The 12,489-nt window shown below is 36.0% G+C and overlaps 2 pseudogenes across 2 annotated transcripts in view; both read left to right on the forward strand.

Annotated features, from left to right (window-relative positions):
* Window positions 1-934: 934 nt before the first annotated feature.
* The window catches only part of LOC306652825 (cyclin-dependent kinase 17-like), a 781,406-nt pseudogene continuing 769,851 nt past the window's right edge, over window positions 935-12,489 (forward strand). Inside the window, exons 1-2 of the transcript in view lie at window positions 935-1,152; window positions 6,475-6,639. The product of the transcript in view is annotated as a cyclin-dependent kinase 17-like (transcript). The remainder of the gene's footprint in view (window positions 1,153-6,474; window positions 6,640-12,489) is intronic.
* LOC306652814 (eukaryotic translation initiation factor 2 subunit 1-like) lies at window positions 3,009-4,123 on the forward strand (annotated as a pseudogene). The gene has a single exon. The product of its transcript is annotated as a eukaryotic translation initiation factor 2 subunit 1-like (transcript).

Genomic DNA, 12,489 nt, shown 5'->3' on the forward strand with positions numbered 1-12,489 from the left:
CCAGCACACAGCATGAAGCAGGGCAGCATGGATGAGCTCACATCACAGCTTTCTGTGATGCATGTCAAAACTAGGCCTCCCCTCAGCTCAAACTCAGCCTCAGCAGCTACAAAGACTTTCATTCCATGGCAAGTCTTTACCATTACCTCAGTTTATCTGTTCAGACTGTTTGGTTTACTTAGACCATGGTGTCAGTGACTGTTGTCAGATAAGCTTGATGAATGTTCCCTACAAATGTTGATCTGGTAAACCTGCTCATTGCAAGTCAGAAAGTAAATCAGAAGGAAGTGATGGGTAAATTGTTGAAAAAAATGGATTTGGGAGCAAGTACATTGTTTCCTCATTTGTAAGACTACACCATGAATTGTATCATTCATTTATGTATGTATAAGAAAGAATACATTATGTATGTATTTTTTCTCAATTACATTTTGACATCCTATTAATTGTGAAATCCATCCAGATTTTAGAGATGCTATAATGTGGAGGATAATGTCATTGGCAATCCTGTTTTTAAGTCTAATTATTTGTTATTTGTCTGAGTTGGACCAGGGAACTTCTTTGAGAAATTATCTAATACATAAAAATGGAATAGTAAAATGTCAAAGATTATTCTTTTCCCTTTTCTCTTTATCTCTCCTAACCCATGGTTATATCTGAAGGTAATTACTGACTGGTTTCTATGTGATTGTGATTTGTAGGGATGGAATCTTTTAGAAAGTAATTTTAAAAGAAAATTTCCAATCCTTCTAAATTTCATTATTTTAAATGAATTCTAATTATGCAAAATTTCTGCTATTTTAATAATGCCAAATAAATATAGCATTAATTAGCAAATGCATCTTTTTAAACAAGAGGTTGAATTTTGTGATGTTTGGCAAAGTAAAAAGTTCCTGATTATATTTATCATATTCCTATTTTGAAGATTCCCAGAAAATGCAGAATGACATTGTTTTCTTGAGCAGTAAAATATTCATAACATCACTTTTGTGTTCATTCTTTGGAATTTTTTCAAGCCACATTCAATTGATAGGATGAAAAATTTTAAGAGAAGGCTATCCCTCACTCTTTGAGGATTCCAGAATGTTGGTGAATCATTATCTGAATTAGCTGAACAAATGACTATTGAAGAAAACAGCAGCAAGGATTATAGTACATATTTGGGATGGAGAAGAGGCTTCTCCCATTTAATTACTTTATAAACAATGTGAATTTACTGTCTAGATTAAGTCATAATAATGTCCTTTTATTTCTCTCTCTCATTCTCTGGTGTTTTAGGAAACACAACATTGTATAACTTTCTCTTGCTTACTTGAATATTCTACTTTCACTCCAACTTTTTTATTATACCTGTCTCAAGTTATAATTAATTATTCCATCCCACATTTCTGTTTTTTACTAGTTTACAAATAATGATATATTTCCTAATATTATCCTAATTTTTAAATAACTATTTTGACATTTAAGTTGACATTTAAATATTTTTGCTAGTCTTATAACCTGAATTAATGCAATTTAAAAATGCATAGAACATTTGTGAAATTTGTGGTTTCAGCATAGTTTTTCAACATGTTATATGCATATTGACTACTAAATTCTAAGGTTCATCATGAATAAATTTTATTGGTTTTTAATTTTATGTTTGTCACAGTCTTTATCTGTAGTACTGACCACATACAGCAGGTAGGCATATAATGTTTCATTCATGTGACAGTCCTTTTTACAAGTCAAAGTAGTAATACACAGATAATGATATAAAATAAAGAGCTTGTTAAAGTGAATGCATTAAAACATAAATTATCACATTTTTAGAACAAGTCTATATATTCAAAATGAAAATAGCCCTAGAAATGTTATAATTACCAGAAAGGAGCTTACATGACTTGCTGCCAGTGTGTCATGACACACAGATTACCTGACAAGCCTTCCCTCACTGTGCCAGAGATTCTGCTGTAGAGATTTGTGGCAGCAGTTAAAACATGGTCACCCTCACCCCTTACATTGCATGTACATGTTTGTGCTGTGAGAGAGGGAAAGGCATAGTGGAAAGGATCTGCATTTTAAGTCAGAAGTCATGGATTGGGATTTGATATACTGAAACACTTGGTTGGATAACTCCAGGAAAGTCATTTATTCTACCAAGGATTCAGATACCATATTTCCTTTTCTCTGAAGGGTCATTATTTCCTCAAGGTACCCAACATGTTGGCAGAATGAATACTTTACAGCCTAATTTTCTTTGCTTCAAAGTCTATAGCATTGTATCTATCATCCCAGACCTCCTAACTTATGCTGAGATTTCACTGAGAGCTGCTGTTTTGTGTTTAGTGTGGGACAGGAGAGATGGACTAGTAGGCAATTTAATAATTTGGATATAGTTACATGGAGGAGGAAAAAATTTGCCTTTGTGTCAAATCCCAACATTTATTTTATAGACTTCTATTTTTCTTGCAAGATATCTCCTAGATACCTGAGACAAAATTCTAATTTTATTTCAGAAACCCATTGAATTCTTTGTATTACTTAAATCCAGTGTGCATGGGGGAATTTTTTGTTTGTTTGTTTTTTGATACCAGAGATTAATCCCAATGGTGCTTCACCACTGAGTCACATCTCTAGCCCTTATTAACACTTTGATATGGTGTCTTGGTAATTTGTTCAGGGTTTTGCTAAATTGCTTTGGACCTTGCTACATCACTAAGGCTACCTTTGAACTTGTGATCCTTGTTAGCATGACCAGCTCAGTGTGTTTATTTTTAAATTAGAAAAGCCTTGCCATTATGTTTGCCAGTGATATTCAGTAATAAAATAAGCACAGTATGCATCTTCATGGGTGATTTATGGGACATATTTGACTGTGGGGGGAGGAGTGGTACTCAGAACTGAACCCAGGACTGGGGTGTATACATAGTTTTTTAGTTTTCATTTTGAAACTGTCTTGGTAAATTGCTGGCTTTTGGTTTGGTGATCCTCCTACTTCAATTATCAAGAGAGCATGAGTAGGACTAAAGAGCTCAGCATGGGAATTTAGTGTGGGATTCACACACATACCTCAGAATGCCAGGTCTAAGTTGTAGATTTTATCAACACAAATTTCCTGAGGTGGAAGATGTAGTGATGGAGAATGTAAGGTCCATTGCTGAAATGGGAGCTTATGTCAGCTTGGTGGAATACAACATTGAAGGCATGATTCTTCTCAGTGAATTATCCAGAAGGCATATCTGTTCTATAAACAAACTCTTCCAAATTGGCAGGAATGAATGAGTGGTTGTTATTAGAGTGGACAAAGAAAAAGAATATATCTATTTGTCAAAAAGAAGAGTTTCTCCAGAGGAAGCAATCAAATGTGAAGACAAATTCACAAAATCCAAAACTGTTTATAGCATTCTTCATCATGCTGCTGAGGTGTTAGAATATACCAAGCATTAGCAACTGGAAAGCCTGTTCCAGAGGACTGCTTGGGTCTTTGATGACAAGTATAAGAGACCTGGATGTGGTGCCTATGATGCATTTAAGCATGCAGTCTCAGATCCATCTATTTTGGATAGTTTAGATTTGAATGAAGATGAACGGGAAGTACTCATTAACAACATTAATAGGCGTTTGACCCCACAGGCTGTCAAAATTCGAGCAGATATTGAAGTGACTTTTTATGGTTATGAAGGTATTGATGCTGTAAAAGAAGCCCTGAGAGCAGGTTTGAATTGTTCTACAGAAACAATGCCCATCAAGATTAATCTAATAGCTCCTCCTCCATATGTGATGACTACCACAACCCTGGAGAGGACAGAAGGGCTCTCGGTCCTCAATCAAGCTATGGCCATTATCAAAGAAAAGATCAAGGAAAAGAGGGGTGTGTTCAATGTTCAAATGGAACCCAAGGTGGTCACAGATACAGATGAGACTGAACTTGCAAGGCAGCTGGAGAGGCTTAAAAGAGAAAATGTAGAAGTGGATGGAGATGATGATACAGGAGAAATTAAGCCAAAGCTGAAGTTTGACTTTGTGGGAAGCATAGTCCAATTTGAGAAACATGAAGCAGCCCTTCTTGGCTATAAACCCTAGACTTGAAAGTATTGAAAACTTCAAAGCTGAATATTTTTTGTTTCCAAGTATTTAAATGTTTCAAAAAAAAAATGTTTCAACACACTAGAACATGAAATGCCCTCCTAAATGTAGCTGTTTTCACACAGTAACTCCCAAAACATTTTTCAAGGGAGTGGCCCGATTCCTCTAGAGAAAATCTTTGAGCCTAGAAAGGTCCTAAAATTGGGCTTATGATTTCCATTTATGATGTCTCCAGATTGGCACTCTTTGTGTTTCAGTGCCTCCTTGAGATTTACCAGGGGCACCCAAAGCAAATAATAACAATCCCAATCTTTCTATAAAAAATGTATTCAAACAAACATCAAATAAATTTCTGGGATATTTAACTATAAAAAAATGATAACATGAGTAACTGTACCTGACTAGGACAATTTTTCTTTTCTTTTTTGGGGGGATACCAGTGATTGAGCCCAATGGTGTTACAACACTGAGAAACATCCCCATCACTTTTAATTTTTTATTTTGAGAAAGGGTTTTCCTGAGTTGCTCAGGGCCTCACTAAGTAGCTGAGGCAGGCTTTGAATTCACAATCCTTCTGTCACAGCCTCCCAAGCATCTTGGATTGTAAGCATGTACCACAACATTTGGCTAGTACATATTTTTTAAAAAAATAGTTATTGATCAACCTTTATTTTATACATTAATTTATATGTGGTTCTGAGAATTGAACCCAGTGTCCTACACATGCAAGGCAAGTACTCTACCACTGAGCCACAAACTCAACCCCAGGACATGTCCTTAATGAGTATTTGAGTACAAGACACACCTCTATCTTATTTTTTAGGGGAGTGCTGGGGATTGAACCCAGGGCCTTGTGCTTACAAGGCAAGCACTCTACCAACTGAGCTATCTCCCCAACCCCGATAACCTCATTTTTGAAAAAGCTATGAATCAAAGAAAATGAATCACTTACTTTTTTAACTAGTTAATACTTTAGACCAATTGCATATTTTCTGAAATGTTTTAATATTATTTATTAAAACATGCATAGTTTGTAACCTAGTGAAATGTTTACAACATCTAATTCTTTTCAAGTAGCATATATTGTTTAATGACATTTTATTTTACAATTGTAAATTTTGACAGGTAGTAGAGAAGAAAAAATAGAAACTGTTGAATGTCTTCTTCAATAGACTTACTTGATATAATACTTGTGGGCATCCTAATAGATAGTGAAGAGATTACAGGTAGCAAGGACTACCACAATCTGTTATCGCATATTCCCTTGCTTTAATTAATAGCTTTTGCAGAAATTCTGCATCTTTTTTGGTCAATGCCTAATAATTTCTTCCATCACATTCTTTCCTTATGGAGTTTAGGCTTGTTGTTGTTAGAATAAAATGTATTATACAATAAAATGTACAATTTTATCCAAAGTACTTGCAAGAATAGAGAATTCTGAGCCCATCAGATTTTTTAAATTTTATTTTAATTTTCAAAAATTAATTCATACAATTTTCCCTAAGGTTTAAATATAAAATTATCATTAAGCAGCAATTCCATTCCTAGGCTTATACTCAAAAATGTTGAAACAAGTTTGCAAATCTTGATCATATTATTTGCCACTTATAACTAAATAACTTTTATTTTTGGTACCAGGGATTGAACTCAGGGGCACTTAAATACTAAACCACATCCTCAGCCTTTTTTGTATTTTATCTAAATACAGGGTTTTATTGAGTTACTTAGAGCCTGAATAGGTTGCTGCAGTTGGCTTTGAACTTGCAATTCTTCTGCCTCAGTCTCTTGAACTACTGGGATTATAGGCATGCACCACTGCACCTGGCCTAAATAATTTTAAAACATTATATTTTAGGAATATTTCTGCTTGGTAATAGACCTGTGATTGTTTAAAAATTCTATATATTAAAATCTAAAATTTGGGACAATAATTTCATAGTCTCTATAAATGATACTTTTTTTGTTTAATTCACTAATTGACACACTTTTCTGGATATCTCTCAATAGTAATATAAGTTGATTTAGGCAAGGATTACATCTTTTACATTCTGTAGAATGCTTCATCATAAAGCACACACTAGGTAGTAAAATCATGAAGGAATGGATGTAAAAAATCTTGAGATAATTAAAGTCAGGAAATGGACAAAATTAATATAAATTGTGATTATCTAATTTTTGTTACATGAGAAAGGGATAGATATTAGCTAAATTAAAATATTTTTATAAATATTTTTTATAAGAAATTATTTTAAATGTACTTCTTTGTATGAATAGTTCTAGACATGAGTTTATATGTAGTGATCTCTGTTACAACTTCAGTTTTCTGCTTTGCTTTCTCAATCATTCCAATGTGATTCTGATTCTTAGGCTGGTGATGGAAAGATTTTCAAATACTGTGAATCACAGAGCCTGTGGTGAAGATGGGCAGACATCCACCATCTCACAGCATGCATCCCTTCCTTCACCAGTACACAGATTCTTTCAAGAAACCTCCATTGGGGAGATCCCATAGTATTACTGAAGGAAGCCTTGGCTCCATCATGGCAATGACCATAAATGGAAGCAGATTGAGTAATTTTGATTATTTGTCTATTTTATCTAACTTTCTGATTGTATAACATGCCTGTTTTTAGGTTTTAGTCTGCCAGCCTTTATTACCTGCTTTCTCTTTGCCAGTTAAAAAAAAAATTAAGAGTAGGAATGACATCAGAAAGATGGAAGGTTCTAGAGAGGGTATTTTTGATACTACAGAGAAGTAATATTTGAATACCTGTCATTCAGAAAGGAACCAAATCTCATAAGAAGGACATGCAGAATTTCAAAATGACTGGTAGTGAAAGAATGGATATTTTTTTAAGCTGTCTATTTTATCTCAACTCCCTAAGATCTCCCTCCCGGTGACGGGAACAAAGCCCTTAAAGCTGTTCCAGGAAACAGCCCCAAGCAGAGTAAAAGAGTAATTGGAGCAAGATAGTATTCAGGCAGTTAAGAAACCAGAATCTACACCCTGTTGTAAAACATTGTGAAACATGTTGTATGTTATCAGCAAACCCAGACCCCCTTTGAATTTTCCCGGCAGCTTTGTTCCCCTTTTCCCTTTCATGTGCGACCCCTCCCGATGTGTGGTCTCTGCCTTTGTAAACCTACAAGATTTTTTGCTTGGGACTCAACTCCTGGACTCCTGCATGAGTCACGAGTTGGATCCCAGTGCGCTGGAATAAACACCTCTTGCAGTTTGCATCAAGTGATGCCTCCTGTGGTTGATTGGGGTTGCCATCAATCCATGGGACAGAGTTGGGGTTTCCTTTTTGGGGTCTTACATTTGGGGGCTTGTCTGGGATAAGACAGCCCCCCCTCATCTGCGGAGTCGACCTTGGAGGTAAGAAGGGGTACCCCAAATTTGTCTGTCTTTGTCTTGTGTTTTGTTAGTTGGTCTGGTGCTGTGAGTGTGCTTTCGGTTTTGGTATGGCAACCATTTGGTGACTCTTGAGAGTGGCCAAACAGTGGTCAGTATAGGTGCCCGGAGGGCCACAAGTTGCAGCCCTGGGGGACGCCCCAAGGGTGGAGGAGAGCCAGGGACGCCTGGTAGTCTCCATCGGTAAGGGCGTTGATCAGGTTGAGATCATGCCTGTCTGATTCTGTTGTGTGTTTGTGGCGGACAAGGTGGAGGAAGGGTTGAAACAACTGCAGGGTTCTCGGCCCGGGCTACTCTTGGGTGGACCCCAAATGTTCCTTCTCTGGACTCCCCCTCCCGACAGCTCTGAAGGGTAACTTAGCACAGTAGCTTCATTCTCAAAAGTAATGGAAAATAAGGTCTCATAATTTTCTTTAACATCCAACCTGTCCTGATGAGATGGCTAAAATGCCCTAGGCAAAAGGTTTCTGTTAAAACCTGTTAGATCCTTCCAGATCTCAGTCAAGGCTTACATTGAAATATAAATAAAGGAAGCCTAAAGGCTCAGTAGGAGACCTGTCTCAAACCCAGGAAAAGAAAAGGTAAAAAGAGTCTTTAAAACTTCAGCAAAGTAAATGCTATGGTACTTTACTAAAGTAATTAACGGCCATATCATTTTTCCAGAACTCTTGTTTTTTTTTAATTATATGTTTTCTGAGCTCATGATTTTTTTGATCAGTTATAAGTTTTATTCAACTGGAGTTCTTGAACATCTGTTACATTGCAATGGAGATTCACCTATAAAGTTACAAGGCCTTGATTTTGTGTTATTTGTACGTTGTGCTGTCTGATGTCATGTTTTGTCTGTATCAAAACTGAGCACTCCTAAAGTTAAAATTTAAAAATGGATCCAGATACTTTTAATTCATGTGATTTAAAAAGGTTCAAATTGGGTAAACTAATAAAAGCAAAATGTCTTTGAAAATAACTCACAAGTCTCTAGGTGGTCAAGCTAATAAAATATTGATGTTAATGAAGTGTCTAATATCTATTGTTTCTAGATCTTTTCTTCAACAGGAAAGAGACAGCAAATACTGTTCAGCACACTTGTTTGATATCTTGGTTTTTACAGAATAAGTGAATTAGAGTTAACATGTATGGGATTACTCTAATGTCTTTGTAGAGACATCTGATTAATTTACAAAGTTAAAATGCTAATTGTTAAATAACATTGAGTACTTTCAACTTCTTAAATTCCATGGGGGTATCATACTTAAACATTATTGGTGTTTTCATAAGTTGGTAAATAAAAGGGTTTAAACTTGCTTTGTGTCATCGCTAAACTAAAAACAAGGTTACTAAGAGTTATGTCCTAACAAGTGCAATTCTATATACAAAGGGTCCCAAAAGATTCAACTGTGTTTCAATTAGCGTACTATAAACAACAGAATATTTAATCTTATTAAAATAGAGTAATTTATCTAAATTCAGAAATTTCATAAGAGTTGTTTCAGAATGTGAACAAAAAGGGGTCAACAAATAGGAAAGAGAAAATAGAAGGTTCTGGATATGGAAATATATTTAGTAAAAGGGAAAAGGAAATGTATCTGGGTAAGAAAGTGCTTGTGTGATGAAATACATGAGGGTCTAAGTAAGTGCTAAGAAAGTCTGTGTAAGTAAAGGGCAAGTTTCAACAAGTTTGTGTGTAACTAAGTTGGTTATATGTATGTGAGACAGCTAAAAATATTTAAGGTTTTTCCTAAGGTGAATTACTAATGTTCTGTTATAAACCAAAGTTTAATCTATATGGTAGAATGACATGGTTAAATGACAAGGATTTGAAACACTAATTTACTCTTAACTTTTTGTCTATTAAGTTTTATTCTTTAGAACAATTAGTCTTAAAAATTGGGGTGTATACAATTATGGTTAAACAACTGTTATAGAGTATTGTACTATGTTACAGAGTCTACATTTTTCTTTAAAAACTAAATTTGGCAAGATAAAAGTGTCAAGGTAATTGTGAAATGGTCACTTTTAGTTGTATATTAAATGTGTTCATATTTTTCAGGTACACAAGTTTTTAAAGCAAGGAATTTATTAAGCTCTGCTATTCTCCAGATTAAACTTGTCTGTAATGGTAATCTTAAACTTATAAAGAGTAAATTGTATTGGATTTATTTCTATCATTTAATATTCTATTATAGGACCTGTTATCAATAGGGTATATGTAAAATTTGTTACTTTTTACACTGAGATAAAGAATTTCAAATATAAATGTATTTATAAAAGTTAGAGCCTGACTGTTTAAAGGTTAATTTTATGAAACAAGAAAATATTTTGCCACTTTATCTCACAAAGGAAAGTTAGAAGCTCTCTCAGCCTTTCTTTGATTCATGTTTTAGATACTATGTTAAATTGTGTTCATTATAAAGTTTATATAGACTCAGGAAAGAGTATATGTAAACTACTTAATGATATTTAAGGAAGAAGCAAAGATCAACATCTCAATTAGAACACTTAAGATCTGTAAAGAGCCACGCCTTACCTGAGATAAGGCTCTGCCTCCCACCTCACTGTGTAGAATAGCTCCAAAATAAGTCAGACTTCAGCTTATTTAAAGTTATAGTCAAAAAAATGGTTTTTGTTGTAAAAGTACTGTGATCTCAAATAGGGGATAGAATGTGGTTCTCAATCAAAATTCAAGATAGCTATTATAGAAGCTGAATATATTTTTACTCTTGCTAATTTCATTTTGTAAAAATGTTACCTGTTAATGTTTTGCAGAAGTAACTGCTTCAAGAACATACAACCTTGTGATAATAAGCCATCACCTATAGAATAGATAGTGGTAACTTCCAGTACTAATACAAACTCCAGTTAGATAAAAGGGTAAATAACTGTAAAGTTATGGACATTAAAGTTAAAGCCCAGTACTATTATTTTATGACTGGTGAGACTGGCTTGCTGGATGATTAAGATCAAACTTAGAGATTGGAGTTAAATACAGAGGTCAAGAAAGGTCCATATTTGGTTCTTGCCGTCAAAGTCAGCCTGAACCCAGCTAATAAGAGGACTTCTCTAAGAATTTTTGCAACTCTGGGTCACACAACCTCCTGATCAAGGATATTGTTGAGACTAGAGGATGAAAAATTACTCAGTGCATCTGCTGCAGAGGAGGGTCATGGAAAAAGGGAAACATCCTTTGATGCTTCCAAGGGAAGTCACCTCATCGAGAGACCCTGCCTAACCAAAGTCACTGGTGGAACTAGGAAGCCGCTCTTAAGTTCTGTACGAGTGACCCCTGTGGGAACTCAGCTGACTCTTTAACAAGACAGGAACCAGGTCAATTTGACCAGCTTGATTTTAGATATCCAGCAAAACAGTTAAAACCAAAATATGGTCATTCTTGGGCATTTAAAGGAAATAATAGTTAAATGTAACTTAAGACGTACACTTGTATTAGCCCACTAGAATAAAGGCTGGAAGCTACAAATGAAAGATTCTTCAGCAAATGTGCCTGATAACTATCAAGAGAAACTGCCAGAGTCAGAAGTTTTTAGTCAGTTTAAGGCCTGCAGACTTTCCTAAGCTACACAGGTAGACTTAATCTATGTTTGCTAGTATGATTATCTATTCCTAAGTAACAGAAGTATAGAGATCACTACTAAACACAGGTTATACCAATAAAGGGATATTTTACAAAATCAGATGACATTAAGTACCTTAACTATATTTTCTGGGGACATCTATGACATTAAGAGTTAAATGTTGTGTTTACATTCCTGATAACCTGGACAATGTTAAAGTCCCCAAATAAAGGCCTTGTCCTCTCCAGCCTTTGCTAGGCCTAGTTATGGGAACAATTTCTCAGTTCTTCCACCTCCTGGTGAGAGATTAACTTCTGTCATTTTCATGATACTCAGTGGCATGTTTCAGATGCTGCAACATTTACTTTGTACTAATCTCATTTCAGTACTCATGTCTTTTTGTTCTTCTATCATAGAAGCACCCACCCCCAGATGACTTTACAACCTGCTCTTCCCCAACCAGGCTTCTTCCTGGGAACCCTCGATTGAGCCAATTTTTTAAAAAGAAGGAACTCCAAACTGCTTTCCCCTCGCTGCCCCCTTTCAGCTTCCAAGGAGCCAGAATGACCGAAGCCCCTTTTCATTTCCTTAACAAGCAATTAGGGGTTCCTGAAGCTAAAGGGGTGAATGAAGCCACAATTGGGAATAGGTAGTTAGTGTAGAAATAGGGGATCAGGTCAAATTGAGAAAATGGAGGCCATAAAGTCATCTGCCTCTGGAAGTTGGAGACTGCCCCTGGAAGAATGGAATGTCAAGGACTTGCAGAGCCCATTGATTACCAAATTTACCTGCCTTTATCAAGGTCTGCTTATCAAGGACTGCAAACAAGGGGCTGCTAATTGGTGCCCCCTTGGCTCTTGCCTGCCTGAAAAGTCCATGGCATCGCCACCTTAATTCAAGCTTTGCATGTCAAGCCTGCACCAACAACCCAACCCAACCCAACCAGACCCAACATGGAAAGTGGAAAAATTGGACAAACCCCTCAAGCTCCGCATCCACCGTGTTCCTGCTCCTGTTCACACACCTCCCACCAATAAGTAGTCCCAACCCTCATGTCCACTCTGATGGTCCCCGTGTTATACTGCTTTTATTCCGCACTTTTGGGCCCTGCATCCTAAATCACCTAGTCACCTTCATCAGGAGAGAGTAAATGCTGTACAGGTACTAATGCTCAGGCAACAATATCAGTCCCTCCGCCAAGGAAATAGCTTTGGAGAAAAGTATATAGAGACAGAAGTTCCATGATTAGAACTTACCAAAAAAGAAAATGGGGAAATGAAAGAATGGACATTTTTTTAAGCCGTCTATTTTATCTCAACTCCCTAAGGTCTCCCTCCCAGTGACAGGAACAAAGCCCTTAAAGCTGTTCCAGAAAACAGCCCCAAACAGAGAGTAAAAGAGTAATAGTGGAGGATGACACATAATGGGGGGGAGGGA

The sequence above is a fragment of the Sciurus vulgaris genome, assembly GCF_902686455.1.
Source record: "Sciurus vulgaris genome assembly, contig: HiC_scaffold_611_arrow_ctg1, whole genome shotgun sequence".
Classification (NCBI taxonomy): Eukaryota; Metazoa; Chordata; class Mammalia; order Rodentia; family Sciuridae; genus Sciurus; species Sciurus vulgaris.